The 6623-nt window shown below is 38.2% G+C and overlaps 1 pseudogene; it reads left to right on the top strand.

Moving 5' to 3' along the window:
- Positions 1–202: 202 nt before the first annotated feature.
- Positions 203–2131, top strand: LOC148010442 (uncharacterized; annotated as a pseudogene).
- Positions 2132–6623: the final 4492 nt, after the last annotated feature.

Here is a 6623-nt window from a genome sequence, read left to right as displayed (position 1 = left end):
CAACACAAAGAGCGACGTTTATACACTGCTTTGTGTCGCTTAAGCAACGCTACAAATTTATCTCCCCAACCGTGGGAAATCATTGCCTTGTTTGTATAAGAGCATTTCAAAAAGCATGGACGAAGAGCCCGCGAGACAATAGAGACAGAGAGTATGTGAGATGATAGAGACGATGTCTTCTTGATAGTGAGATTACATCGGCATGGACTTTGGGATGTTCTTTTTGCCAAGGTTTCCCTTTGAGTGCATTATTTTATGCTCTTGAGACCCATCCGTTATTGCTATACTTGGATAAAGTTTGCATGATGGAACCTTACACGGGCTGAAAATTCCAGGTTCTCATTCCTTCTTGGCGCAGGCATATGCTGATGACTCTTTCTTTATGCCTGAAAATGATCTCATGGTTCTTCATACATTAATGGATACTCTCTTAGTTTGGACAAGCACCTGGGTTACATGTTGCCTTTGCTAAATCTAAATTACTGCCTCTGAAAACTTGTGATTGGCATTCTCTTTTATGACTGGGGCAAATTGTGATGCCAGATGAGGTTGTTAGACATTTGGGATACCTGATCTATTGGCATGTGTCCATGAGGGAAAAAAATCACTGGGTCATGGATAAGCTTCGATCTAAAATGTGCTATTGGAAACTGTCCACATGTCTTAGATTGAGAATTGTCCAATCCATTGTTATGGCCTACATACAGTTTTATTTTCCATTGATATCCTAGACTAAAGTGGCCATCTCTACCTTCACGTTGCAAGCAATGGAATTGTTATGGAAAACTCAGACGAAGCACAAAGCTTTATGTTTGCTAAAAGCAGTTGGGAGATGTGGACGCATCTTGCTTGGAATTATTTAGTCAATGTTTCTAATTAGATAGATGGAGCTCTCCTCTAACAATGTATCTCTAGTTTGACATATAGTGACCACACTTGTAAAGTGAAGTTGGCGATCATCAAGACTTTGCTACAAGGAATTGGAATTTTTGGAGATACATTGTCAAAGGCCATGGTAGATTATGTGGAGATGGATGGTGCTGGTTTAGACAATGCCATTGAGATTCTTGGGAGATTTAGTATGCCCGTACGTCCTAGAGAGGGTGCATCCTCCCAATCACATGCATGAGTGGAGACTTTTTCTCATGCACACACTACATCACATCGGTAAGCTTCTCAATTGATAAAATATTAATGTCATCCTTTTTTTTACATATAGAATTCCTAATATATATATCATTTTGATGTCTTTGTTTTCTTAGGACTCCTATCCTAGATACATCACATCACGAGAGTCGGTGGCTTAGTCCTAATGTACCTCCTAGTTAGGTGACACATGATTCACAGGCTAGTGGCCCACAGTTCGTAGGTATATCTTTTATGGTGATTACGGATTAAATATCAAGTAGTTTTTAAGAACTCACATCTCAATGTATCGTATGTTTGTATTGCATGTAGGCGTCAGTGTCAGAGTAGCACACCACCAGCCCGATTGATTGGCGAGACACCACCGGTGTCCCCACTAGTACCGATGCGCACATGCACTGGCACTTTGGGTGTCACATGTGACATCATGCGTGACGGGGTAACCGGTTGAGAGATGGCATCGCCTTCAGATGTCGAATGAGAGACCTCTACATGTCTTATCTACAACGAGTTCATGTACCATGGGAATAAGTATTATTTAACATTGAGAATATAAATTATAAATTTTTATTTGAATTACTAATTGAATTTATTTTGCAATGCAGGGATCAGCTTGAGGATGATAAGAAATATGTCATCAACACACTGGAGACAGAGTTTGGGACAGGATGGAGTTGGAAGTGGTTGTTCAAGCAAATGTGCAAACTCATGAGTCATTGCGTGACAATGCACAATAACTAGAGAGAGAGAAATGAAACAAAATGAAATGCTATATTTACATATTCAAAGGCCAAAATGATCTATGAGACCAAAAAGTTACGACCAGAGAGGTCTGATACCAATGTCAGGTAGAATAGCAGTACTGATGGTTTGCTGTAGGAACAAGCATAAGATCATACATATCTATGGTCTCTCAATCTACGTCCATAAGGTGGTTGACAAGCATGGGGCCATACTGCTGCCACATACATCAAAGCTGGGGTGACCATAGTGTCATAGAGAGAGAGAGAGAGAGAGAGAGAGAGAGAACAAGATTAGAGCAGCAAATGGGCACTGTGGGGGGGGGGGGGGGGGGGGGTACTGCAGCTAAGGGTATTGCGGGTACTCACTGAGGGTGCTGCTGGAACTACTGCCTGGAAACGATAGAAGACTACTAGCTTCGATGGTCTACTGCTAGGCCAAGTTGATCCAAGAAACAATGCTTGATTGTGGGTACTGAAGGTTGAGATGTTGATACTGGGGTTAAAACACGAGATAGAAACCTTGGTAGAGGAGGGAAATCAAACCCTGATACAAACTTTCTTTCAGTAAACTTGAAGCTAAGATTACCCTATACACAACTAGAGAAAGAAAAATGAGTCTGAGGGGAATCGAGTCCCAACACTAACCATATGAGGCTATCACCATGAGACTCCCCACCACCCACCCTTGTTAGTAAGTTTTCAAAAGAATTAAAATCATGACTTCACAATGAATTATTTTGAGATTAAATCTTACCAACAACATAGGTTGATCCCTGAGTTGACACGTAAGACTAATAGTCCTCATTGTCGTCTCTGAGATTAACCGTCAATAAAATTTCATCTTCATTATCCTTGTTGACTTCTTTGAACTCCTTCATCGTTAAATTTTTGTTGACACTTATTTCCTCCATAGGCTCGACATCCATTATTTCTTCCGCTTCAGTGTGTATAGTGTCAGAGTCTGGACCGTTATCATTGTCATAATCTACAATGTCATCATGATTGGAAAGAAGAATTCTACACCTCTCTAATGTTGATGTGTCTAGGTTCAAGGATGTAATCAATTCATCATGATCTGCTTCCTTAGGGTCAATGCTATCAAACAAATGTTGACCTCTAGGTTGGACATGCACAACTTGCCACCATGGATGAGCATTTGTATTCTTGTAAAAGAACTCTTATTCAACATGAGTTGGCAGAATGTAAAGCTCTTTTGTTGCATGCAATAACTTTGAGGAGTCGACGGGAGAATTCTCTTTTCATTGTGGCATTATTGCCTTTATACTCAGCACGAAACCAATCCACCTTCAAAACCACCTGTCAAAATACACGAATCAAAACTTTAGAATTATGTATAGCTTCAAGAAATCTACATGTCATTGTTGCATAAAGAGAGATTTCATTTACCTGCTTGAAGGTACGATACGATACTTCATAAATTCCAACTATGGTTTCTGCATAACCAAGTTCGCTGTCGACAAGATTTGTGTCTCTTAAACTTGTAGGTGATAATTGCTTGAAAGAGGCAACAACAAAATAATCTTGAGTTAGACATAAGTCATCAATAGCTTTTATCCGAAGATGTTGTCCATAAGCTAACATGTTGGTATACATTGAGCCTAGACCAATAAATAAATTATTTTTTAAAAAAGGAAATTCACTTGTTTAGTTTACAGTTTTCAAAACCCAACAAGTTACCTGTCTTTCACATGCGATCATAAACTCTCTCTATTCTAGTGAGATTGGCTCATGATCACTAACCGCCTGTTGCATACGAGTGTATAACCAATCCATGAAAGTAGGTATGTCCCCGTCATTATTTACATTGGTTTGATGTTTGGATCTCCTCTTTTTATGTCTACCAATGCATTTGCTTGCAAGTTCCTCCTCATACTCATCAACAAATTGTTGCATGCATTCACTATTATAGACAATGAAAGTAGAAATATCCAATTTATCTTGGACCTTAAGTCAAGAAGGGACTCCCTTATAGGAAACTACCTCATTTGACATGATAGAAGACGACTCATTTGTCCATACGTGTGGAGCTTCGAAATCAGTTTTCTCAAGGTATTCACAAATTTAATACATGCATTCTTCAAGCATCCATCCCTCCGCCATAGAACCCTCTGGTCTTGCTTTTTGACATACAACATGACCTTGCAATATTCCCATAAATCTCTCGGCCCAAAACATCCATCGAGTGCTCACAACACCAGAGAGCTCTATCTCGTCCACTAGATGGATTAGAATATGAACCTGGATATCAAAAAAGGAGGTTGGAAGTTCATTTTCCATTAAACAAAGAAGCTCTATACATTCACGCTTCTTTTGTAGAATTGGCCCTTTGGCAATATCTTTAGATGTAATCCATCTATCAGTAAAAGAAAGAAGATATTAGAGACATTTTTGAATTAAGAAGATATCAAATAAAATTTTATACTAAAAATTAATGAGCGATAAATACTTTGCAAGCGATCCAAGGTGATATATTACATCTTAGACTCCTCTTGTAGTACATCCATCAATAACGAGGGGTAGAAAAAGCTACATACATGATTAATCCAATCAACAAAACATGCAAGAAAATAAATGCTTACAAAGATCTAGATAGATCTACCTTCATAAAATTGTGTCAATCATGTTTTTTTAAACCAGACAAGCTCTTGTCATCTAGAGTGAACATGTTTTGACAAGATGCTCCATATCTTGTAGGTGTACGAATCGACTGAATCTTCTTGTTGATAGTCTCCAGCTCTTCTATCGTGAGCACCCATGGGGCAGGCTCATAGGTTGTCTCGCGTTGAGTTTCATCATAAAGTGACCATAGATTAGGCTTTGAGTTTTGATCCTTTAGGTCATTTCTTACTGCCACTGTGTCTTTCAAGCCAATGAGGTCGTGCCATAACGAATGACAAATGTTCTTGAATATATGCATAGGATCAAGAAGTTGGCATATCTTCAAATTCTTCCAATATTCCAAAAACACCATATTGAGGTAGAGCACGTTTTCCTCTCACTTGCTTCTTCACAGTGTCCTCATCATTGCTGCTTATGATCTCTGACTCTAAATCAATAGCGGGTCCAATAGTCCACTTTAGATACCAATACTTTAGTGAAGATATATATCTTTGTTGAGCTTCTTGCTATAAGTCGATCTCAACCAATCACCACAAATAAGCTTTATAACCCTTGGTACATATCCCTTCATGGAAAACATAACAAAGGTGATTAGCACAATGAACATCGTACAAATGTATGAGACAATATATATATTTAAACCATTTACTTGAGCAAAAACCATATCCTAGAAAGTCGTGGATAGTCCATGCTAAAATTCCACGAACAATGAACTGCTAACATATCCATGACATCAATCCCTCTCCACAAATCTTGAAGATCATCGATGAGAGGGGCCAAATAAACATTCAGGTTTTTAACTTGTCATTTTTTGGGAATTAAGAGTGAGAGCATTAAATGCTCTTTCTTAATGCTGAGATATGGGGGTAGATTATAGTTAATAACTACCACTGGCATGTCCGTTGAAAATGGATCCACACCATCTAATGCTACGCCCATCTTTAAATTGTGTGGTTCTTTTGCAAAATCTGGCCATCACAAATCAATATGCTCAAATGCACGATTATCTGACAAAATTTGTATTACTCCATCTTTGCTCTTGTGCTCCTCTCCCCATGTCATAAGCTTAGCTGATTCAGGACTTTGGAACATATGTTTTATATGCAGAGCCAGGGGAAAATGTCTCAATACCTCTCTAGGGACCTTACCTTTCTCCTCTTTTTATAACGAGGCATTTGACATTTTGGACACGTCACACTGTCATCATACTGACCTCTATATAAAATACAATCATTGGGACATTCATGTATAGAAGAATAGTCAAGTCCAAGACTACTTATCATCTTCTTCACCTCATCATGTGATGCAGGAAGGGAATTGCTTGTTGGCAAGAACTTCTGAGAGAGTAGCTTGCAAGTTCATTCAAAATATGATCAATAACAAGCAAACATGTTTAGAATGTGACAAAAAATATGTTAGATTATTACATACTTCAAAAGTGCTGAAATGGATAGATTGCTCCATCCAAAATGGTTTTGAAGATTAAGAATAAGTAAGCTTGCACTTAGTCGTGTTAGTTGGCTTCTTCCATAGATACGCTTTAGAGCTTCTCGAAGATACTTCTCATTGTTAGGAATATCCCTCGCACTATCATTTGCTACTAATCGTCAATAAAATCAGACATGCCATTGTCGTTATCAAAGATATCATCACGCCCATTAAAGTCCTTAGAATATTGTTTATTTAGTCTTGCATACGCATTAGGATCACTCTTGCATAGGATCCTCATGCACTCTATTGACTTGTGAGATACGTCATGTGAACGTTGATTTGTGACATTATCGATGTCATAATCCGGAATCTACATATTTGAAGGCAAAGAAGATTGTATCAATAGCATGCTTCTATATAAAAGGAAAGACAGATATGCATGGAATTGAATAATTATCACATATATAAAACATTTAGAGACAATAAAATATGATTATCAAATTAAATTAGAGATAGTAGAGAATGTGGTGCAAATTAAAGTGTAGAATTAGGGTACAAGAAGCCAAAATAACATTAGGAATTGTATACAATGAAGCTCCCAACCCTCATCTATTAAGGGTGCTCGTGGAGGTCTATGCCATCCATAATTGACTAGCAATTCAT

This window comes from Lygodium microphyllum, chromosome 29, assembly GCF_053477565.2.
Source record: "Lygodium microphyllum isolate KBCC chromosome 29, Lygodium_microphyllum_v1.1.10, whole genome shotgun sequence".
Lineage (NCBI taxonomy): Eukaryota > Viridiplantae > Streptophyta > Polypodiopsida > Schizaeales > Lygodiaceae > Lygodium > Lygodium microphyllum.
The sequence above is the reverse complement of the archived record's forward strand: the minus strand, read 5'-3'. Positions and strand labels throughout refer to the sequence as shown.